The following is a 25,928-nucleotide window of genomic DNA, read 5'->3' on the forward strand; positions in this document are numbered from 1 at the left end:
GACATCCATATATAAATTTTTCGCTAAATTTATTGTTCTACATGTCTTTGATTTTAAAAAAAATGTTTGGGTAAAAAAAAAAATGGTTTGGGTAAAAGTTATAGCGTTTACAAACTATGGTACAAAAATGTGAATTTCCGCTTTTTGAAGCAGCTCTGACTTTCTGAGCACCTGTCATGTTTCCTGAGGTTCTACAATGCCCAGACAGTAGAAACCCCCCCACAAATGACCCCATTTCGGAAAGTAGACACCCTAAGGTATTCGCTGATGGGCATAGTGAGTTCATAGAACTTTTTATTTTTTGTCACAAGTTAGCGGAAAATGATGATTTATTTTTTATTTTTATTTTTTTCTTACAAAGTCTCATATTCCACTAACTTGCGACAAAAAATAAAAACTTCCATGAACTCACTATGCCCATCACGAAATACCTTGGGGTGTCTTCTTTCCAAAATTGGGTCACTTGTGGGGAAGTTATACTGCCCTGGCATTCTAGGGCCCCTAATGTGTGGTTAGTAGTTTGAAATCAAAATGTGTAAAAAATGGCCTGTGAAATCCGAAAGGTGCACTTTGGAATATGTGCCCCTTTGCCCACCTAGGCGGCAAAAAAGTGACACACATCTGGTATCACCGTACTCAGGAGAAGTTGGGGAATGTGTTTTGGGGTGTCATTTTACATATACCCATGCTGAGTGAGAGAAATATCTCTGCAAAAGACAACTTTTCCCATTTTTTTTATACAAAGTTGGCATTTGACCAAGATATTTATCTCACCCAGCATGGGTATATGTAAAATGACACCGCAAAACACATTGCCCAACTTCTCCCGAGTACGGTGATACCAGATGTGTGACACTTTTTTGCAGCCTAGATGCGCAAAGGGGCCCAAATTCCTTTTAGGGGGCATTTTTAGACATTTGGATCCCAGACTTCTTCTCACGGTTTCAGGCCCCTAAAATGCCAAGGCAGTATAAATACCCCACATGTGACCCCATTTTGGAAAGAAGACACCCCAAGGTATTCAATGAGAGGTCTGGCGAGTTCATAGAATTTTATTTTTTTTGCATAAGTTAGCGGAAATTGATTTTTTTTTTTTGATTTTTTCTCACAAAGTCTCACTTTCCGCTAACTTAGGACAAAAATTTCAATCTTTCATGGACTCAATATGCCCCTCACGGAATACCTTGGGGTGTCTTCTTTCCGAAATGGGGTCACATGTGGGGTATTTATTCTGCCCTGGCTTTTTAGGGGCCCTAAAGCGTGAGAAGAAGTCTGGAATATAAATGTATAAAAATGTTACGCATTTGGATTCCGTGAGGGGTATGGTGACTTCATGTGAGATTTTATTTTTTGACACAAGTTAGTGGAATATGAGACTTTGTAAGAAAAAACAAACAAAAAAATATTTCCGCTAACTTGGGCCAAAAAATAATTCTGAATGGAGCCTTACAGGGGGGGGGGGGGGTGATCAATGACAGGGGGTGATCAGGGAGTGTATATGGGGTGATCACCCCCCTGTCACTGATCACCCCTCTGTCATTGATCACCCCTCTGAAAGGCTCCATTCAGACGTCCATATGTTTTTTACGGATCCACGGATACATAGATCGGAACCGCAAAACACATACGGACGTCTGAATGGAGCCTTACATGGGGGTAATCAATGACAGGGGGGTGATCAGGGAGTGTATATGGGGTGATCACCCCCCTGTCATTGATCACCCCCCTGTAAGGCTCCATTCAGACGTCCGTATGCGTTTTGCGGATCCGATCCATGGATGTGTGGATCCGTAAAACACATGCAGACGTCTGAATGGAGCCTTACAGGGGGGTGATCAATGACAGGGGGTGATCAGGAAGTGTATATGAGGTGATCACCCCCCTGTCACTGATCACCCCCCTGTAAGGCTCCATTCAGACGTCCGTATGCGTTTTGCGGATCCGATCCATGGATGCGTGGATCCGTAAAACACATGCAGACGTCTGAATGGAGCCTTACAGGGGGGTGATCAATGACAGGGGGTGATCAGGGAGTGTATATGAGGTGATCACCCCCTGTCACTGATCACCCCCATGTAAGGCTCCATTCAGACGTCCGTATGCGTTTTGCGGATCCGATCCATGTATCCGTGGATCCGTAAAAATCATACGGACGTCTGAATGGAGCCTTACAGGGGGGTGATCAATGACGGAGGTGATCAGGGAGTCTATATGGGTGATCACTCCTCTGTCATTGATCATTCCCCTGTAAGGCTCCATTCAGACGTCCGCATGTGTTTTGCGGATCCGATCCATGTATCAGTGGATCCGTAAAAATCATACGGACCTCTGAATGGAGCCTTACAGGGGGTGAGCAATGACAGGGGGGTGATCAATGACAGGGGGGTGATCAGGGAGTCTATATGGGCTGATCAGTGGTTTATAAAGGGTTAATAAGTGACAGGGGGGGGTGCAGTGTAGTGTAGTGGTGTTTGGTGCTACTTTACTGAGCTGCCTGTGTCCTCTGGTGGTCGATCCTAACAAAAGGGACCACCAGAGGACCAGGTAGCAGGTATATTAGACGCTGTTATCAAAACAGCGTCTAATATACCTGTTAGGGGTTAAAAAAATCACATCTCCAGCCTGCCAGCGAGCGATCGCCGCTGGCAGGCTGGAGATCCACTCGCTTACCTTCCGTTCCTGTGAGCGCGGGCGCCTGCGTGCGCGCGTTCACAGGAAATCTCGGCTCACGCGAGATGACGCCTATTGGCGTTAGCGTAGCCTGGGAGCGCCGCAGAGATGACGCCTTTCGGCGTTAGCGTAGCGGTAATTGGTTAAAAGTGAATATATAGATAACATTATACTTTTTATTATTGTTTAGAGACATGGATTTATCTGTACTGGTTTCTCTAAACATGTCTGTCTAAGGAACAATGGGTGTTTCATGGCTGAGCCATGATCTGATAAGGAAAGGTATCCATAAAACACATCTGGTGTGGAATAGATATCTATTCATATATATATATATATATAGATATAGATATATATATAGATATAGATATATGATTATATATTCCTGTGTGCATTTATTTAGAGTTTGAACTTGTTAATGATTCATATATACTATGCAATATTGATGTATTATAACCAAATATTGTTAATGTATATTTTATACTGTGTGTATCTCGCTGAGTGGATATATAATCTTAGGGGATGTAGAGAGCGTTTAAGTTGAATTTTCCTAATTAGGATCCATTCAGAGGAGCTGAATTTCACATTTGATACAACAGTGCCATCAAGTGGTAGATGGGCAGAAGTTTCTAAGGAATGCCAATTAAGTTACATCATCCCCATGATTAACATACGTCACACCCACCTTATCTAATTGGAAATCCCTAATCCAAGAGGGGATGGGCATAGATAAGGATTAGAATATCTGATCCAGTTTTGGAGATCAGGGGATCATCATCACTTCACACGTCAGGAACGTACCACAGGACGTCACAGATCACAGAACATCTTCACCACTTCCAGTCCTAAGAAAAAGCTCCCTACACCCTAAGGAATTCTTCCAGGGACGCACCCGAGACTCGCAAAAAGAAACTGACAGATCTAAATCTTGGAAAGCTGGGTCCCTTCTAAATGCTCTTTTTCCCAAAGCCAGGGGTAATGTATAATTTATTTCATTTGCAGTAATTATAAATCGCTCCAATTGGCATATAGTTGAGACCCCATTATTAATGGGTCAATAGTGTTAAAACAATAATTTTATGGGAAATTTTAATGAACGTGCACATCATTAGAATTCCTGTAATATTTCTATCAGAGTGGGATCTCTGATTGGATTTTATCATCCGTGGTTAGGCCAACGGGCGTATTTATAAGGTGTCTCTTACTGCCATATTCTTTGATTGAGCATAAGGGACTTTCCACAGATTCAGTTCTATTGTTTCTTTGTTGCATTATAATGTTTTGATAACCAATACACTAATCGGTAGAGATGTCCCAAACTATTCGCCGGCGAACAGTTCCCGGCTAACATTCCTTGTTTGCGTTCACTGCGGCCGGCGAACATATGCAATGTTCGGTCCGCCCCCTATTTGTCATCATTGAGCAAACTTTGACCATGTACCTCACAGTCAGCAGACACATTCCAGCCAATCAGCAGCAGACCCTCCCTCCCAGACCCTCCCACCTCCTGGACAGCATCCATTTTAGATTTATTCGGAAGCTGCATTCTTAGTGAGAGCAGGGACAGTGCAGCTGCTGCTGATTTAATAGGAAAATTGATAGCTAGGCAAGTGTATTCAGTGTCCACTGCAGTCCTGAAAGACTCATCTGATCTCTGCTATGAGGACAGCACCCCAAAAATCCATTTTTAGGGCTAGTACATCAGTCAGCTTTTTTTTTTTTCACTCTGTAATCTAATTGCAGTTGCCTGCCAGCGTGTGTGTTAGGCCTACCGCATTTACTCTGCGAACTTCTGCCAGTGCTCCCAGTGCCACTCATATCTGGTGTCACAGTAGCTTGCATTAAAAAAAAAACAACAACAATTTTGACTGTAATATAATAGTACTTAGTTGTCTGCAAGCGTGTGTGTTAGGCCTACAGCGTCTACTCTGCCAACTTCTGCCAGTGCCACCAGTGCCACTCATATCTGGTGTACCAGTAGCTTGCATAAAAAAACAAAAACAATTTTGACTGTAATATAATAGCATTTAGTTGTCTGCAAGCGTGTGTGTTAGGCCTACAGCATCTACTCTGCCAACTTCTGCCGGTGCACAGTGCCACTCATATCTGGTGTCACAGTAGCTTGCACGCATAGTACAACTAAACTAATCTAAAAAAAATGACAGGCCGAGGCAGGCCACTCCACAGGGGCCGTCGTGGTCGTGGTGCTGTGATTCCCTTTGGCCCTAGAATAATGACCAGTGTTCAGAGGCCACGTACCCTGAACTCGGAAAGTTCTGAGGACATAGTTAACTGGCTAACACAGGACACCCAATATTCTACAGCTTCCGCTCGGAACCTTGATGCACCAGCCTCCTCCAGCTCAGCTTTGGGCACCTCTCAAGTTACCACTCGCCCACCTGCCACCACCACCAACACTAGCACCACAGCTGCTTCACTTGATCTGTCAGAGGAGTTATTTACACATCAGTTGGAAAAAATGAGTGATGCACAACCATTATTGCCAGAGGATGTAGATAACAGGGATATGTCTCAGCCAGGCAGCATTACACACATGGACGTACGGTGTGATGATGATGATGTTGTACCCGCTGCTGCTTCCTTTGCTGAGTTGTCAGATACAAGTGAAGCGGTTGATGATGGCGATGTGTCCGTGGATGTCACGTGGGTGCCCGCTCGAAGAGAAGAAGAACAGGGGGAAAGTTCAGATGGGTAGACAGAGAGGAGGAGGAGACGAGTTAGAAGCAGGGGGGAGGTCGTCGCAAGGAGCTAGTGGCACAGTCAGACAGCATGTATCGGCATCCGGGGACAGCAAGACAACACTCCAATCAATGCATGCTGTTGCCACCACCAGATTGCCGTCATTGCAAAGCTCAGCAGTGTGGCATTTTTTTTGTGTGTCTGCCTCTGATAACAGCGATGCCATTTGCAACCTGTGCCAAAAGAAACTGAGTCGTGGGAAGTCCAACACTCACCTCGGTACAACTGCTTTGCGAAGGCACATGATCTCACATCACAAACGCCTATGGGATCAACACATGAGTACAAGCAGCACACAAACTCAAAGCCACCATCCACCTCCTGGTCCAGCATCTTCAGCAATGTCAACCACTGCTGTCCTCCTTGCCCCCTCTCAACCACCCGCCACTCCGCCACTCCGCCTCTCGCCTTGAGCAGTTACTGCTCATATGCCCACAGTCAGGTGTCTGTCAAGGACATGTTTGAGCGTAAGAAGCCAATGTCACAGAGTCACCCCCTTGCCCAGCGTCTGACAGCTAGCTTGTCGGAACTCTTAGCCCACCAGCTTTTACCATACAAGCTGGTGGAGTCTGAGGCCTTCAAAAAATTTGTAGCTATTGGGACACCGCAGTGGAAGGTACCCGGCCCAAATTTATTTTCACAAAAGGCAATCCCCAACCTGTACTCTATTGTGCAAAAGGAAGTCATGGCATGTCTGGCACACAGTGTTGGGGCAAGGGTCCATCTGATACCTGGTCTGCAAAGCACGGTCAGGGCAGGTATATCACCTACACTGCACATTGGGTCACCCTGCTGACAGCTGCCAAGCATGGAATGCGTGGCTCTGCAGAGGAGTTGGTGACACCGCCATGACTTGCAGGAGTCCTCTTCTGCTGCTGCATCTTGCTCCACATCAACTGCACACCCCTAGCTCCCCAGGGTCTATTCCACAACCCGGATATGACAGTGTCCCGCCATCTTGGGGTTGATTTGCCTGAAAGCTGAGAGTCACACCGGACCAGCACTCCTGTCCGCCCTGAACGCACAGGTGGATCAGTGGCTGACTCCACACCAACTGGAGGTCAGACCAATCAAAGGCTTAATAGACATTGGATAACAAGCCACCATTTTATCTTGCACTTATTTCCAACAGGTTTTGGATTTAACATCAAAGAAGCCATGATTAAGGTCATTTGATGGCTCTTTGATAAGTTTAGGTGGAGATGCTTTGCAGGTAAAAGGAACATCCTGGTTGACATTTAAGATTGGCAAGAAGACAATTAGACATCCCACATTGATTCTGGATCTTCCATATGATCGAATGATTATAGGAATCGATCTATTAAAAAGATTGCGTCCCATAGTTGATTTCATTAATGAAGCAGTATGGACTCAGGTGAAGGCACCCATTGCCTATGAATACTCTTGCAACACACAAGCACAACACAGTTGTCATTGAAGAGAAACCTAACTCTATTGAAGTGCATTTCAGGAACAATCAAATACCGGAGGTCACAATCCTGAAGAATGGTAACCCCAAGGAAGATGTCAATGGTGCCGCTCACATCATCACCATCCAGAGGGACAAAATCAAAAGGGTAACTCTGGATGATGATATATTAACCATTTCTCTTGAAAGTTGGAATCACGAAGTGTGGACCTGACCAGGCACGTTCAATCGATGGTATGGATTGAAAAGGTCAATGACAATTTATTGATTCCCTTACAGGTAAACAATATAGCCCGGGTAATATATGCCAAGTTGGATTTGAAATCCGAAGCAAGTTACATAAGCCTAGGACTCTTAAAACAGGTCACCAATCCTAAAATGATTAAAAGTTCCTCTCCACAGGACCAATTGGTTCATGATCTGGATGGAGATTCCCAAAGTCATAATGTGGTTGCAAGATGCATTTTGTCTAGGAAGTAAGACTACGGAGCACGCTTTCATCATGATAAATGAACCACGGTATCAAATGTATATAGGTAATGACCTTCTGCACCGATTTGCCGTACAGATTGACCTGGTGAATAACACCTTATGGTCCAGATTGCCGGGAAACCCAGAGGGGTTCCAGGATGTAGAACAAGCCTTACGATGGTGACAACAGATGCCCTATGCCGTAAGTATTATGGTTGCTGGGGAAGTTAAAATTCCTGAAGGATGGAAAGCATTTCTTTTCCCCATTAAAGTAAAGAAGGGACAGAAGCTGAAGAACGCAGACGCGTTGATCTGTTTATCCAACAGAATGCAGCAACTCGGCCTAAAGGTAAAGCCTACTCCCCTGATAAATATCCATCAGGATCCGTTACATATGGTATTTCATAACATGGTTCCCCATAGCATACCCCTACAAAAGGACAACGTAATTGATTTAGCTATGGATTCGGAATACTACACATTTGGATTCCAAAATAATATTATTGGAATAATTCCTGATGAATACCTGACAGCGGAACAAACAGTGGAACAACATTTTTCCTCAACCCCTGAGGGGTTATTTAACATCCACTCTGTTTATTCTTTCAGCTCTGAAGAAGGTACATGCCACTAGTGTTGAGCGCGAATATTCGAATATCAATTTTTTTTTGCGAATATCGGCACTTCGCTAATTCGCAAATATTTCGAATATAGTGATATAAATTTGATATTTCAATTATTCGTTTTTTTTTTGTTATATTTTTTTCTTTCCCACTTCCCTAAAGTTGTTCTTACCTGTCCTTTGGATTCCTGGCTTCCTGGCTGCTCCAGTCAGTGCCCGTTGCTGCTTCTGCCGACTCCCGTGCTCATGGAGCGTCCCCATCACCATGGGAACGTCTCCATATACTAGAATGTACTGTCGGATTTGAGAATTACGTTGAAATCGCAATTCGATTTCAAGTTATAATAATCGAATTTCGATTTTAACTTAAAGGCTACTCTCCTATTGAAATAGCAATGTGATTAATTCAAGTTATAATAATCGAATTTCGATTTTAACTTAGCATTCGTTAATTCTAGCCTAATATGGAATATAGCAGTGCTAAGTTAAAATCAAAATTCGATTATTATAACTTGAATAATTCGAATTGCGATTTCAACTTGGACCTGGTTTACTATGGTTGGCTTGGTAGAATTAGCGAATATGACGAATGTATTCGTCATATTCCACAAAATTAATATAACGAATATATTCGTCATATTCCACAAAACGAAGATAACGAAGTATTCTGCATCTTCGTTTTAGCTACCTATTCATCAACTTCGCTAATTCTAGCAATCATATAGGAAAGTTTACTATAGAGACAGCTAAGTTTAATTCGCTATGCGATTATATTACTTTGCTTTTTTTTATAAATAGAATCATTATAATAATTATCAGGTATTATAATTATTCAATTTTATTTAATTTTTTAAAGCAGTCATATAATCGCATAGCGAATTAAACTTAGCTGTCTCTATAGTAAACTTTCCTATATGATTGCTAGAATTAGCGAAGTTGACGAATAGGTAGCTAAAACGAAGATGCAGAATACTTTGTTATCTTCGTTTTGTGGAATATAACGAATATATTCGTCTTATTCGCTAATTTTACCAAGCCAACCATAGTAAACCAGGTCCAAGTTGAAATCGCAATTCAATTAATTCAAGTTATAATAATCGAATTTTGATTTTAACTTAGCACTGCTATATTCCATATTAGGCTAGAATTAACGAATATGGAATATAGCAGTGCTAAGTTAAAATTTCAATTCGATTATTATAACTTGAATTAATTGCATTGCTATTTCAATAGGAGAGTAGCCTTTAAGTTACAATCACAATACGCGATTATTTAAATCGCATATTAATCGCGATAACAAGAATAATGACGAATATTCGATTTCAACTAATATAAAACGAATATTCGCAAATTTCGTCGAAATCGAATATTGCACCTGCCGCTCATCACTACATGCCACATCGAAGAGTCATCAACCATGAGATCAATGAAAAAGAGTTTAAATCGGATCCAAACTCTTTGCTGCCCTTGACTGTGCACAAGGATATTGGACGATTAAGGTGGATGAAAGGGATCAGTACAAACTTGGCTTTACATTTGGCAAACGACAGTATGCGTGGACCCGAATGCCCTTCGGGTACATAAATGCGGGCCATGAGTTTGCAGTGTTCATGCATAAGGCAATGCCTGATGCTGCTAAACGAGGTACCTTATCCTACAGTATGTGGATAACATCCTGATCAAAAGTACAACTTTTGAGGAACATATTCAGGAGTTGATAAAAGTACTAACCCAGCTGAGAAAAGCAGGTGTAAAACTTTCTTTGCAGAAGGCTCAATGGTGCTGGATCAAGGTTAATTTCCTAGGTCATGAAGTCACTGCGGATGGAATTAACCCACAGAAAAAGAAGGTGGAAGCAGTGACCAAGACAAAATCTCCTACAAATCTCAAGGAGTTGAGATCATTCCTGGGAATAATGAACTACTCACATAAGTTCATAGATAATTATGCTGAAATTACAAAACCTCTTTTGCAGTTGCTAAAGAAAGGAGTAAAATGGGAATGGAGTGAGCGTCATGAGCAAGCTGTAACCGAGCTCAAGGCCAAACTTATCCAGGCTCAATTCAGAAGGGGGAAAACCTTTCTTCGTGAAAACAGGTTTCACTGATAAAAGCAATTATTTTCCAAAAACACGAAAACCGAAACAAGATCATCCCCTATGCCAGCAAGTCCTTGTCACTGGTTGAGGTAAAATTCAATGATTGTGAGAAAGCATTATTGTCAACTGTGTGGGCTTTGCAATATTTTAGGAGTTTTATCCAAGGTGAAAGGATCATTGTGGAGACCGCACACCAGCCGCTGCAATACTTGCAGAGTGATCGTATAAGAGATGGAAACTTGTCAAACAGCAGGATAACGGGGGCGGAGCTAGCGCCGGACAGGAATGGACGTGTGCGCTTGAGCTCTGCAACTCAGACCCGGCTTTACTGCAGATAACTTTGGCAACCTAGCTAAAAAGATGGGTAAAATAGGCCAGCAGAGAGCAGGAGACTCGTCCCTCTCACACAAGCAAACAAACTGTGGAGATATGGACAAATTTGTGAAAAAAGCGGCGGCATTCTGCGCAGCAAGAGAAGCAAAGATGGTGCCGGAATCTCACAAAGAAACCGAGGAGAGCGAACCGGAGTTCCAAGCTGATGGTAGCGATACTGAAGATCATAAGCATCGCAAACACCTCCCGATCTCCAGAAAATATCTGGATTCAGCTCTACAAAGAGCGATGGAACCTCTCGTGAGCGAGCTATCCTCCCTCAGACAAGATGTTAGACATGTGGGCGGGAGAGTCTGGACTTCCAGACGGCCACAATAAGAAGCTTGCAGAAGTCCCAATCGCACCTTAATGATGCATTTAATGCCCTGGAGGACCAGGAAAACCGTGGGAGAAGAAATAACCTACGTTTCAGAGGGGTCCCAGAGACAGAAGCCCCACAAGACTCTTCTGATATTATAAAGGAGATTTGCGAGAGCCTTCTAGGCCCAGAACGTTCCGCCTCGATTGTCATTGAGCGGGCTCATCGTGCTACGTATTGCCTCTGTGCTTCCTAATCTATGTGATGATTCAGTATATAGGCGTCAGCATTATGTCATATTTTATTCGCATTACTTATGTCCTATATGCCATGTAGCGGCCTTGGACTCACACACCATTCTTGAAGTGTTACTTTAAAAATGTCCCCTTTGTAATGATCTATGCTCAATGGATATTATTCTGTCATATTACGTCATAAGGAACTTGAATCTAGGTTATAATGCAGATTCAACTCTTTATGACTTCTATAGAGTGGTCCACTATTAGATAATATTTCTAGAGTAATGAGTAGAGTTGAGCGAACACCTGGATGTTCGGGTTCGAGAAGTTCGGCCGAACCCGAACCCCATTAAAGTCAATGGGGACCCAAACTTTTCGGCACTAAAAAGGCTGTAAAACAGCCCAGGAAAGAGCTAGAGGGCTGCAAAAGGCAGCAACATGTAGGTAAATCCCCTGCAAACAAATGTGGCTAGGGAAATGAATAAAAATAAAAATAAATAAAAATTAACCAATATCAATTGGAGAGAGGTCCCATAGCAGAGAATCTGGCTTCACGTCAGCCACCACTGTAACAGTCCATTGTCATATATTTAGGCCCAGGCACCCAGGCAGAGGAGAGAGGTCCTGTAACATAGAATCTGGCTTCATGTCAGCAGAGAATCAGTCTGCATGTCATAGTAGAGAATCAGGCTTCACGTCACCCACCACTGTAACAGTCCATTGTCATATATTTAGGCCCAGGCACCCAGGCAGGGGAGAGAGGTCCCGTACCAGAGACTCTGGCTTCATGTCAGCAGAGAATCAGTCTGCATGTCATAGCAGAGAATCAGGCTTCACGTCAGCCACCACTGCAACAGTCCATTGGCATATATTTAGGCCCAGGCACCCAGGCAGAGGAGAGAGGTCCCGTAACAGAGAATCTGGCTTCATGTCAGCAGAGAATCAGTCTGCATGTCATAGCAGAGAATCAGTCTTCACGTCACCCACCACTGTAACAGTTCATTGTCATATATTTAGGCCCAGGGACCCAGGCAGAGGAGAGAGGTCCCGTAACAGAGAATCTGGCTTCATGTCAGCAGAGAATCAGTCTGCATGTCATAGCATGGAATCAGGCTTCACGTCAGCCACCACTGTAACAGTCCATTGTCATATATTTAGGCCCAGGCACCCAGGCAGAGGAGAGAGGTCCCGTAACAGAGAATCTGGCTTCATGTCAGCAGAGAATCAGTCTGCATGTAATAGCAGAGAATCAGGCTTCACGTCACCCAACATTGGAACAGTCCATTGGCATATATTTAGGCCCCGGCACCCAGACAGAGGAGAGGTTCATTCAACTTTGGGTTGCCCCGAAATATAATGGTAAAATGAAAATAAAAATAGGATTGAATGAGGAAGTGCCCTGGAGTACAATAATATATGGTTAAGGGGAGGTAGTTAATGTCTAATCTGCACAATGGATGGACAGGTACAGTGGGATCCATGCCTGGTTCATTTTTATGACCGTCAGCTTGTCCACATTGGCTGTAGACAGGCGGCTGCGTTTGTCTGTAATGACGCCCCCTGCCGTGCTGAATACACGTTCAGACAAAACGCTGGCCGCCGGGCAGGCCAGCACCTCCAAGGCATAAAAGGCTAGCTCTGGCCACGTGGACAATTTAGAGACCCAGAAGTTGAATGGGGCCAAACCATCAGTCAGTACGTGGAGGGGTGTGCACACGTACTGTTCCACCATGTTAGTGAAATGTTGCCTCCTGCTAACACGTTGCGTATCAGGTGGTGGTGCAGTTAGCTGTGGCGTGTTGACAAAACTTTACCACATCTCTGCTATGCTAACCCTGCCCTCAGAGGAGCTGGCCGTGACACAGCTGCCTTGGTGACCTCTTGCTCCTCCTCTGCCTTGGCCTTGGGCTTCCACTTGTTCCCCTGTGACATTTGGGAATGCTCTCAGTAGCGCGTCTACCAACGTGCACTTGTACTCGCGCATCTTCCTATCATGCTCCAGTGCAGGAAGTAAGGTGGGCACATTGTCTTTGTACCGTGGATCCAGCAGAGTGGCAACCCAGTAGTCCGCACACATTAAAATGTGGGCAACTCTGCTGTCGTTGCGCAGGCACTGCAGCATGTAGTCGCTTATGTGTGCCAGGCTGCCCAGGGGTAAGGACAAGCTGTTCTCTGTGGAAGGCGTATCGTCATCGTCCTGCGTTTCCCCCCAGCCACACACCAGTGATGGGCCCGAGCTGCGTTGGGTGCCACCCCGCTGTGACCATGCTTCATCCTCATCCTCCTCCACCTCCTCCTCATCCTCGTCCTCCTCGTCCTCCAGTAGTTGGCCCTGGCTGGCCACATTTGTACCTGGCCTCTGCTGTTGCAAAAAACCTCCCTCTGAGTCACTTCGAAGAGACTGGCCTGAAAGTGCTAAAAATGACCCCTCTTCCTCCCCCTCCTCGTCCTGGGCCACCTCCTCTTCCATCATCGCCCTAAGTGTTTTCTCAAGGAGACATAGAAGTGGTATTGTAACGCTGATAACGGCGTCATCGCCACTGGCCATGTTGGTGGAGTACTCGAAACAGCGCAACAGGGCACACAGGTCTCGCATGGAGGCCCAGTCATTGGTGGTGAAGTGGTGCTGTTCCGCAGTGCGACTGACCCGTGTGTGCTGCAGCTGAAATTCCACTATGGCCTGCTGCTGCTCGCACAGTCTGTCCAGCATGTGCAAGGTGGAGTTCCACCTGGTGGGCACGTCGCATATGAGGCGGTGAGCGGGAAGGCCGAAGTTACGCTGTAGCGCAGACAGGCGAGCAGCGGCAGGATGTGAACACCGGAAGCGCGAACAGACGGACCGCACTTTATGCAGCAGCTCTGACATGTCAGGGTACTTGTGAATGAACTTCTGCGCCACCAAATTCAGCACATGCGCCAAGCAAGGGATGTGCGTCAAACCGGCTAGTCCCAGAGCTGCAACGAGATTTCGCCCATTATCGCACACCACCAGGCCGGGCTTGAGGCTCACCGGCAGCAACCACTCGTCGGTCTGTTGTTCTATACCACGCCACAACTCCTGTGCGGTGTGGGGCCTGTCCCCCAAACATATGAGTTTCAGAATGGCCTGCTGACGTTTACCCCGGGCTGTGCTGAAGTTGGTGGTGAAGGTGTGTGGCTGACTGGATGAGCAGGTGGAAGAAGAGGAGGAGGAAGCCGAGAAGGAGGAGGTGGCAACAGGAGGCAAAGAATGTTGCCCTGCGATCCTTGGCGGCGGAAGGACATGCGCCAAACAGCTCTCCGCCTGGGGCCCAGCTGCCACTACATTTACCCAGTGTGCAGTAAGGGAGATATAGCGTCCCTGGCCGTGCTTATTAGTCCATGTATCTGTGGTTAGGTGGACCTTGCCACAAATGGCGTTGCGCAGTGCACACTTGATTTTATCGGATACTTTGTTGTGCAGGGAAGGCACGGCTTTCTTGGAGAAGTAGTGCCGGCTGGGAACAACATACTGTGGGACAGCAAGCGACATGAGCTGTTTGAAGCTGTCTGTGTCCACCAGCCTAAATGACAGCATTTCATAGGCCAGTAGTTTAGAAATGCTGGCATTCAGGGCCAGGGATCGAGGGTGGCAAGGTGGGAATTTACGCTTTCTCTCAAATGTTTGTGAGATGGAGAGCTGAATGCTGCCGTGTGACATGGTTGAGATGCTTGGTGACGGAGGTGGTGGTGTTGGTGGTACATCCCCTGTTTGCTGGGCGGCAGGTGCCAACGTTCCTCCAGAGGCGGAGGAAGAGGCCGAGGCGGCAGCAGCAGAAGAGGTAGCAGGGGGAGCCTGAGTGAATTCCTTGTTTTTAAGGTGTTTACTCCACTGCAGTTCATGCTTTGCATGCAGGTGCCTGGTCATGCAGGTTGTGCTAAGGTTCAGAATGTTAATGCCTCGCTTCAGGCTCTGATGGCACAGCGTGCAAACCACTCGGGTCTTGTCATCAGCACATTGTTTGAAGAAGTTCCATGCCAGGGAACTCCTTGAAGCTGCCTTTGGGGTGCTCGGTCCCATATGGCGGCGGTCAGTAGCAGGCAGAGTCTCTTGGCGGCGGGTGTTCTGCTTTTGCCCACTGCTCCCTCTTTTGCTACGCTGTTGGCTCGGTCTCACCACTGCCTCTTCCTCCGAACTGTGAAAGTCAGTGGCACGACCTTAATTCCATGTGGGCTCTAGGACCTTTTCGTCCCCTGCATCGTCTTCCACCCAGTCTTGATCCCTGACCTCCTGTTCAGTCTGCACACTGCAGAAAGACGCAGCAGTTGGCACCTGTGTTTCGTCATCAGAGACATGCTGAGGTGGTATTCCCATGTCCTCATCATCAGGAAACATAAGTGGTTGTGCGTCAGTGCATTCTATGTCTTCCACCGCTGGGGAAGGGCTAGGTGGATGCCCTTGGGAAACCCTGCCAGCGGAGTCTTCAAACAGCATAAGAGACTGCTGTATAACTTGAGACTCAGACAGTTTCCCTGGTATGCATGGGGGTGATGTGACAGACTGATGGGCTTGGTTTTCAGGCGCCATCTGTGCGCTTTCTGCAGAAGACTGGGTGGGAGATAATGTGAACGTGCTGGATCCACTGTCGGCCACCCAATTGACTAATGCCTGTACCTGCTCAGGCCTTATCATCCTTAGAACGGCATTGGGCCCCACCAAATATCGCTAAAAATTATGGCGGCTACTGGGACCTGAGGTAGTTGGTACACTAGGATGTGTGGCTGTGGCAGAACGGCCACATCCTCTCCCAGCACCAGAGGATCCATTAACACCACCACGACCATGTCCACGTCCGCGTCCTTTACTAGATGTTTTCCTCATTGTTATCGTTCACCACAACAACATAAATATTATTTGGCCCAATGTATTGTATTCAAATTCAGGCCTTTTTTTTAAAGACACCTAACACTATCTGGCTATCTATTTAGGTACCGTATTACACTAATACAGGCACAGCAATAACGACAGATTTGGATGACTATAAATTTGAGGCCTATTATTTAGGCGCTGGGTGACAGGTATACGTTTACAGTCAGAATTAGACTGGGATATGCACAGTAGCGTGTGTGTGAAGTTATTAAGAATGACCCTATGTGCACCTTGAATCTTATATACCCTTTTAAGGATAAATTTAAAGGAGGTCTGATACAGCAGAAACCACTAATTTAGAGAATTGCTAAATTGGGAATTGTATTTCAACCCAGAACAAAAACTGTGCTTTGACGGACACTAAATAACTTGCCCAGCCACAGCAATAATGACAGATTTGGATGAATATAAATTTGAGGCCTATTATTTAGGCGCTGGGTGACAGGTATACGTTTACAGTCAGAATTAGACTGGGATATGGCCAAAAAATAACCACACTATTGATGGTTAAATGCACTTGGTGACAGCTTGCCCCATATGTAGTATATGGCCAAATTATAACCACACTATTGATTTTTAAATGCACTTGGTGTGACAGCTTGATCCTGATGTAGGATATAGCCAAAAAACAACCACACTATTGAGGGTTAAATGCACTTGGTGACAGCTTGCCCCTGATGTAGTATATGGCCAAAAAATAACCACACTATTGATGGTTAAATGCACTTGGTGTGACAGCTTCACCCTGATGTAGGATATAGCCAAAAAACAACCACACTATTGAGGGTTAAATGCACTTGGTGGCAGCTTGTGCTGGCGCACCACAAGACACTAAATGGCCGCCGATTACCCCAGAAAAAAGTGACTGAAAAACGCTCTGGGAAGCCTAAAAACAGTGAGCAATTTAATAGCAGCAGTTCCATCATCCACAGCTGCAGATCGATCTCTGAATGAAGTCTTTTGGAGGAGTTAATCACTGCCTAATCTCGCCCTAACGTCGCAGCTGCTGCCTCTCCCCATACTGATCAGAGCAGAGTGACGTGTGGCGCTACGTGACTCCAGCTTAAATAGAGGCTGGGTCACATGCTGCACTGGCCAATCACAGCTATGCCAATAGTAGGCATGGCTGTGACGGCCTCTTGGGGCAAGTAGTATGACGCTTGTTGATTGGCTGCTTTGCAGCCTTTCAAAAAGCTCCAAGAAAGCGACGAACACCGAACCCTGTCATTTACAAAAATGTCCGGGTTCGGGTCCTTTTCACGGACACCCCAAAATTCGGTACAAACCCGAACTATGCAGTTCGGGTTCGCTCATCCCTAGTTAGAACACATATATTTAGTATATTAATAAATACTATTTAAATGTGTAACTATTCTTCTGATATTGTGTAAGTGGATCATATTATAAATAGGTAATGTAAGTACATTTGCTATGACTAGAAATAAATTATTACAAGGTTGGGTTCACAATTTGCAAATACACTGCGCAACCAATTACCGGGCAACCAAACCAGATACGTTTTACCATGTATTGTCATAGTTCTGAAGTTTGGTTATTGGCTATATATATATATATATATATATATATATTTTACAGGTATAACAAATGTTTTAACCGCTTTTTCACGTAAATGTACGTGAGGGAATGCGGCTTCATGCCTCATCCTCACGTGCATGTACGTAATGTGATCAGGCGGGTGAAGGAGCTGCACCCGCCCGATCAGCAGCACGGGCCCAGCTGTAACTGATAGCTGGGTCACTGCTGCATACACAGGCATCGCTGTATGTGGTGATGCCGGCGGATTAACCCATTAACATGCCGCGGTCAGCACTGACTGTGGCACGTGCAGGGTTTACAGAGAAAGGGGTCTCCCTCTGATTCCATCGACCCCTGCGCTGCGCTGACAGGGGACTGATGGTTTCCAAGGCAATCCTGATGCTTTCCACAGTCATTGGAGCCTGCCAGCAACAGAAGCCTAGGAGATCCAGCCTGAGGGTTGACAGTTCAATTCAGTACAACAATACATAATCTATTGTATTGAATTGATAAAAAAAAAAAAAAAGGTTCAAATAAAAAAAAGCCCCCTCACCCAAAAATTGTGTTTAAAAAAAAAAAAAAAAAACAGACATATTATGTATCGCCACGTCCGTAACGACGTGCTCTATAAAAATGTCATATAACCTACCACCTCAGGTGAACGCCGTAAAAAAAAAATAATTTTGCAAAAAAGTCACCTTACATCACAAAAAGTGTAATTACAAGCAATCAAAAATACATATTGTATGTGTAACGGTCATGTACACACACACACACACACACACACAGGGGGGAGGAAAGTGACCACTGCGCTCCACCCTCACCCCTGGCCCTGCCTACTTGCCTCACGAGTCCTGATAAAAGGGGACAACTGGACAGCAGTCCCTAACAGGATACGTGCGGCAAAGACAGACAAGACAAATAACGGATCGGGTCAAAACCAAGAGGACAACGCAGTACAGAGGGATAAGCAAAGAATGGTCAGGAGAAGCCGGGGTCATAAATACCAGGAGAGTCGAGAAGTACCAAAGGAGTCCGCAAAGAATAGTCAGGTTGAAGCCGAGTTCAATATGCTAGGAAGGATGCGCAGTACAGGAGGATCAGGTAAGTACACAGGTCACAGGTAGCCAACAACTGCCAGGAACCTAAATTAACAGGCAACCTGTGGCCAGCAGGCTGCCTGTATTTATAGTGGGGAGTGAGGGTCATGTGTTGTGGCCAGCGTCACATGACCGACAGACCGACCAGTCGAGCACCCAGTGATCAGCTCGGCGCTCAAGGCAGATCTAGGAACAGGGAGCCTCCCAAACACAGATCCTCGCTCCCGAAGCTAAGCAGCAAGTCTGCGGCTGATGGGAGATCGAGTGTGCCTTCGGCACCCCGTTACAGTACCCCCCCTTTTACGAGGGGCCACCGGACCCAAGACTTCAGGCGATGGCCTTTCAGGGTGTTCTAAATGAAATTTTCGAACAAGTCTAGGAGCATGAACCTTCCTGGCAGGTACCCAAGATCTCTCTTCAGGTCCATACCCCTTCCAGTGAATCAGGTACTGCAAGGAATTAGGCACCTTCCTGACATCCACTATTTTAGACATCACATACTCGACAGCATCATTAACAAGAACCGGCAGAGGTGAGGCTTTCGATAGTACTACCGGTTCAAAATATTTTTTAAGTAGAGATTTATGGAACACATTATGAATGTGGAATGACTCGGGCAGCTCCAACCTAAATGATACCGGGTTAATCACCTCCGTGATCTTATATGGTCCAATAAAACGAGGAGCAAACTTTTTAGAATCTACCTTAAGAGAGAGATTCTTGGAGGACAACCATACCTTATCCCCAACCTGAAAATTCACCCCCCTTGAACGTCTCCTATCGGCCTTGAGTTTCTGAGAACTTTGAGCCTTTTCTAAGTTCGATTGAACCCGGGCCCAAACTGTGCACAGTTCAGGAGGAGAGCCTATCCGCCTCAGGGTTAGAGGAGGAGACGGATGACCCAGAATGAAAACGGGGATGGAAACCATGGTTACAAAAGAAAGGTGAAACCCCAGCAGAAGAATTGACACGGTTATTCAAAGCAAATTCAGCCAATGGAAGAAATTTCACCCATAATTGCTGGTCATCAGCAACATACAACCTCAAGAATTGTTCCACAGACTGATTAAGGCGTTCAGTCTGCCCATTACTCTCAGGGTGGTAGGCAGAGGAAAAAGACAATGAAATTTGACATTTTTGACAGAAGGCCCTCCAGAATTTGGACACAAACTGCACACCCCTGTCAGAAACAATATTTTCCGGGATACCATGCAATCGAACAATTTCTTTCACAAAAATAGACGCCAGGGTTTTGGCATTCGGAAGTTTAGACAGGGGAATGAAATGGACCATCTTGCTAAACCTATCGACCACTACCCAAACTACAGTCTTACCCTCCGCCGGCGGTAGGTCAGTTATAAAGTCCATTGAGATATGGGACCAGGGTCTACTCGGAATGGGTAGGGGTCGTAGGTTACCAGCAGGGCGAGTCCTAGGTGTCTTGGACCTGGCACAAACCTCACAGGCTGACACGTAGGACTTGACATCCCTAGTTAGAGTGGGCCACCAATAAGATCTAGAAACCAGATCCTTAGTGCCCTCAACACCCGGATGTCCACAAAAGGCAGAATCGTGACACTCACCCAACAGCTGGAGACTAAATTGTACGGGAACAAACAACTTATCTGTTGGGGTGGATACCGGTGCCAGATGTTGTTCAGACCTAATGCGAGCCGAGATATCCTGGGTTAGAGCTGCTATGAAGATTTTTGCTGGTAGGATGGATTCAGGTGGTACCTCAGTAGGTTGAAAAGCATGGAAGCTCCGAGATAATGCATCCGCCTTCACATTTTTACTTCCCGGCCTGAACGTAATGGAAAAATCAAAACGAGTAAAAAACAGAGCCCATCTGGCTTGACGGGGATTCAACCTCTTAGCAGACTAGAGAAACATAAGGTTTTTATGGTCAGTGACAACAGTTACACAATGCATTGCCCCCTCCAGAAAATGCCTCCACTCCTCAAATGCCCATTTAATGGCCAGCAGCTCCCTATTCCCTATGTCATAGTTTCTCTCCGTGGGAGAGAATTTCCTGGAAAAGAAGGCACATGGTCTCAGGTTAGTAAGGCTAGCAGGACCTTGTGAAAGGACTGCTCCTGCGCCGTCCTCAGACGCATCCACCTCCACAATAAAAGGTCTCTCCTGATCAGGCTGGATCAGAATGGGAGCGCTACTGAATGCCTTTTTTAATTTTTCAAATGAAGAAATGGCCTCAGTAGACCAATTCTCCAAATCCGCCCCTTTCTTAGTAAGGTCGGTCAACGGTTTAGCAATTACGGAAAAATTCATAATAAATTTACGATAGTAATTGGCGAAACCTAAGAACCGTTGTAAGGCCTTTAAGGATGAAGGTCTTACCCATTCCTTAATTGCTAGTACCTTACCAGGATCCATCTTGAAGGCGTGAGGAGTCAGAACATGCCCTAGAAACAGAATCTCCTGTACACCAAAGACACATTTCTCTTGCTTAGCGGATAGCTGATTCTCCCTCAACACCTCTAATACTTGTTTAACATGAGACACATGGGATTCGAAGTCAGGAGAGAATATCAAAATGTCGTCAAGATAGACAATAACAAATTTACCTAAGAACTCCCTAAGAATGTCATTCATGAAGTTTTGGAACACAGCTGGGGCATTGCTGAGTCCAAAAGGCATCACCTGATATTCAAAGTGTCCTGCCGGAGTATTGAACGCCGTCTTCCATTCGTCTCCCTCCTTGATTCGGATTAGATTGTATGCCCCTTTTAGGTCAATCTTGGAAAACCAGGTTGCCCCCAGAACCTGGTTAAATAAATCCGGAATCAATGGGAGGGAGTATCTATTCTGGACAGTGATTTTATTTAATCTCCGGTAATCGATACATGGCCTAAGACCACCATCTTTTTTCTTAACTAAGAAAAACCCCACCCCCATAGGAGAGACAGAAGGTCTAATATGCCCTTTACCAAGGCTCTCCTTAATATAATATTCCATGGCCTTATGTTCGGGCATAGAAAGATTATAAATTTGCCCCTTAGGAAACTTGTCCCCCTCTACTAGCTATATAGTACAATTATAAGGTCTATGGGGGGGGGGGTAGAACCTCTGGGGTTGGTGATGAGAATACATCAGAATATTCCCTAACAACAGTGGGTAAAGTATCAGACTTTACTGAGACCCCAGCCTGTACCACGGACAAGCACGAGTCACACTTAGGCCCCCATCTCACCAACTCCCCCTTGGACCAATCTATAGTGGGGTTATGTAGTCGGAGCCAAGGCAACCCTAGTACCACCTCAACCGGTAGGTTCTCCAGGACTAAAAGGGAACATCTCTCTGAGTGGCACACACCCACGGTTAGAGAAATCTCTGAGGTACATGAGCTCACCGTACCACCAATAAGAGGAGTAGCATCAATAGCCATGACATGGATAGGAGTTGGTAAAGCAAACATTGGAATACCCAATCTTACAGCGTACTCAGAGTCAATAAAGCTGGCCGCTGAGCCAGAATCAATAAAGGCCTTACCCGGCCATTTATCTACCCCCAGAGAAATCGTAATGGGTACCAAAAGCTCACATTTAGAATAATCAGGGTGTACCTGGTCTTTAGGTTGCCTTGCCTTAGGAGACTTGACAGAGAGGACCTTCTTAGGACACTGGTTGATCCAATGGTCAGGATCTCCACAGTAAAAGCATTCTCCACGTCTGCGGTGAAGATTCCCTCCGGTCATGCCAACTTGCATGGGTTCCTCGGTGGAGACCTCAGCATTGTCTCTGGGATAGGCCTCTGGCTGGACCACCATCTGGAAGAGAACTGTTGTTCCTGTCATCTCTCTCTAACCCGTCGGTCAAGTCAGACAACAAGGGTCATCATCTCCTCTAAGGTCTCTGGAAGTTGATAACTGACCAGAAGATCCTTTAAATTATCAGACAGACCTGACCTGAACTGACTCTTCAGGGCTGGTTCGTTCCTTCCTGAGGGGACACACCACCTTCTGAATTGGGTGCAATAATCCTCCGCAGGTAGATTGCCCTGAATTAGTGCCTTTAGAGCTGTCTCGGCTACTAGAGCCCTATCTGGTTCATCATAGATGGTACCCAGGGCCTGAAAGAACCCCTCCACAGAAGTTTAACAACTGGCGCCAGCAGGTAAAAAGAACGTCCAGTCCTGAGGATCACCCTGTAGTTGGGAAATGATAATGCCCACGCATTGACTCTCGGGGCAAGAGGACATGGGGGCGCAAATGGATGTAAAGTCTGCAACTCTCCTTAAAAGAGAGAAACTTCTTCCGATCTCCAGAAAAGGGTTCTGGGAGCTTAATCTGGGGCTCAAAATGCGGACTGGAGGCCTGAGGAGTGGAAGAACCTTGCCCTAACTCAATAGAACCGAGTTTTTCCCCTAGCTCCTGCACCATCTGCGTCAGATTAGAGACATGGTCAGTCAGGGTCACCAGAGGATTCATTATACAGTGGTTATTGGGCCTGTTAATCTGTAACGGTCACGTACACACACACACAGGGGGAGGATAGTGACCACTGCGCTCCACCCTCACCCCTGGCCCTGCCTACTTGCCTCACGAGTCCTGATGACAGGGGACAACTGGACAGCAGTCCCTAACTTAGGATACGTGCAGGAAAGACAGACAAGACAAATAACGGATAGTGAACGGACCGGATCAAAACCAAGAGGACAACGCAATACAGAGGGATAAGCAAAGAATGGTCAGGAGAAACCGGGGTCATAAATACCAGGAGAGTCGCGAAGTACCAAAGGAGTCCGCAAAGAATAGTCAGGTTGAAGCCGAGGTCAATATACCAGGAAGGATGCGCAGTACAGGAGGAACAGGCAAAGGATCGTCAGGGAACAGGATCAGGTAGGTACACGGGTATCCAACAACTGCCAGGAACCTAAATTAACAGGCAACCTGTGGCCAGCAGTCTGCCTGTATTTATAGTGGGGAGTGAGGGTCATGTGACGTGGCCAGCGTCACATGACCGACAGACCGACCAGTCGAGCACGAGTGATCAGCTCAGCACTCAAGGCAGATCTACGAGCAGGGAGCCTCCCAGCTAGCAAAGCCGCCCTGGGAACGAGGTCAAACACAGATCCTTGCTCCCGAAGCTAAGCAGGGCTGAAGCTGATGGGAGACCGAGTGTGCCTTCAGCACCCCGTTACAGTATGTACCACAAGATAGTACCAATAAAATCATCATCTCTTCCCGCAAAAAAATGAAAATCTTCCTAAGACAATCACCCAAAAGATAAAAAAAATATGGCTTTCAGAATATGACACTAAAATATTATTATTTTTTTTTCAAAAATGCTTTTAATATGAAAAGCTGAAATAAATGTAAAAAAAAAAAAAAAAAAAATTGACATATTAGGTATCACCACGTCTGTAATCATCTAGCTTTATGAAACTATAACATGATCTATCCCCTCAGGTGAACGCCATAAAAAATAAAAACTATGACAAAAATAAAAACTTATTACAAAAAGTGTCATTCCAAGCGATTAAAAAGTCATACACACCCCAAAATGGTACAAATAAAACTGTCATATCTTTCCTCAAAAAATTAGACTCTACCTAAGACAATCGCTTAAAAGGTATAAATAAAATATGGCTTTCAGAAAATGGAGACACTAAAACATGATTTATTTTTCCTTCAAAAATGCTTTTATAGTGTAAAACTGAAATACATTTAAAAAAAAGTATACATATTAGGTATATCCACGTCCATAACAACCATCTCTATAAAAATATCACATGGCCTAACTCCTCAGGTGTACACCATAAAAAATTAAAATAAAAACAGTACCAAAAATGCTATTTTTTGGTCACCATATATCACAAAAAGTGTAATTCCAAGCGATCAAAAAGACATACGTACCCCAATATAGTACCAATAAAACTGTCATCTCTTCCCCCACATAGGACAATCGCCCGAACGATAAAAAAAAGTATGGCTTTCAGAAAATGGAGAACACTAAAACATGATTTTTTTCTTAAAAAATACTTTTTTGTGTAAAACTGAAATAAATGTAAAAAAAGTAAAAATAATAGGTACGCTGCTTCCATAAATACCTGCTCTTTAAAAATATCACATAAACTACCCCCTCAGTTGAACGCTGTTAAAAAAAGTGTCATATTGAATGGTCAAAAATTCATATGTACCCAACAATGGTACCAATACAAAATTCTGCTCTTCCTGCAAAAAAAGAGGCCCTGCAAAAGACGATCGGCAGAAAAAAAAAAGAAAGCCTAAGAGATCCAGCCTGAGGGTTGACAGTTAAATTCAGTCCAATCTATTGTACTGAATTGAAACAGGGAAACAACAAAATGCACATATTTGGTATTGTCGTGTCCGTATCAACCTGCACTATAAAAGCAACACATGATCTATTCTGTCAAGAGAACTCAGTAAAAAAAAAAAAAAAAAAAAAAAACTGTGCCACAACAGACATTTTTGGGTTACCTTGCCTCACAAAAAGCGCAATATTGAGCAACCAAAAATCATATGTACCCTAAAATAGTACCAATTAAAATGTCACCTCATCCCATAGTTTACAAAATAGAGTCACTTTTTGGGAGTTTCTACTCTAAGGGTGATTAAGGGGGTCTTCAAATGTGACATGGCAACCTAAAATTATCCCAGTGAAATCTGCCCTCCAAAATCCATATGGCGCTCCTTTCCATCTGCACCCTGCCATAAAGCAGTGTTTCAGTAAACTGCAGAATCAGGGTAATAAATATTGAGTTTTCTTTGGCTGCTAAACCTTCCTGTGTTACAGGGGAAAATAGATTAAAATAGAACATCTGCACAAAAAGTGAAATTTTTAAATTTCACCTCCATTTTCCTTTCATTCTTGTGGACCACCTAAAGGGTTAAGAAAGTTTGCAAAATCAGTATTGAATAACTTGTATGGTTTCTAAACTGAGGTCATTTATGGGTGGATTCTACTATGTAAGCCCCAGAAAGTGACTTCATAACTGAACTGGTCCTTATACAGTATTTTTTTGAAATTTTCTTAAACATTTTAAGAATTTCTTCTAAAATTCTAAGCCTTCTAACGTCCTGAAAAAAATTTACGTTTACAAAATGATGCCAACATGAAGTAGACATCTCAGAAATGTACAGTAACAACTTTTTTATGTGGTATCACAATCTGATTTAAAAGAAGAGTTATTTAATATTTTCCCAATTATTTAATTTTTTCCAATTTTCTGTAAATTTGGGATTTTTTATAAAAAAATGTGAAACATATTGATTCAAATGTACCACTAACATGAAGTACAATCTGTCACAAGAAAACATTCTCAGAATCGCTTATATAAGTCAAAGCGTTCCAGAGTTATTACCACATAAACTTAAACTTGTCAGATTTGGAAAATGTGGCTTAGTCCTTATGGTGAAAACTGGCTTGGTCTTGAAGGGGTGA

The 25,928-nt window shown here is 44.7% G+C and overlaps 1 pseudogene; it reads left to right on the top strand.

Moving 5' to 3' along the window:
- Window positions 1-6,606, top strand: part of LOC122935237 — a 73,200-nt pseudogene extending 66,594 nt beyond the window's left edge.
- Window positions 6,607-25,928: the final 19,322 nt, after the last annotated feature.

The sequence above is a fragment of the Bufo gargarizans genome, chromosome 4 (assembly GCF_014858855.1).
Source record: "Bufo gargarizans isolate SCDJY-AF-19 chromosome 4, ASM1485885v1, whole genome shotgun sequence".
NCBI classification, from domain to species: domain Eukaryota; kingdom Metazoa; phylum Chordata; class Amphibia; order Anura; family Bufonidae; genus Bufo; species Bufo gargarizans.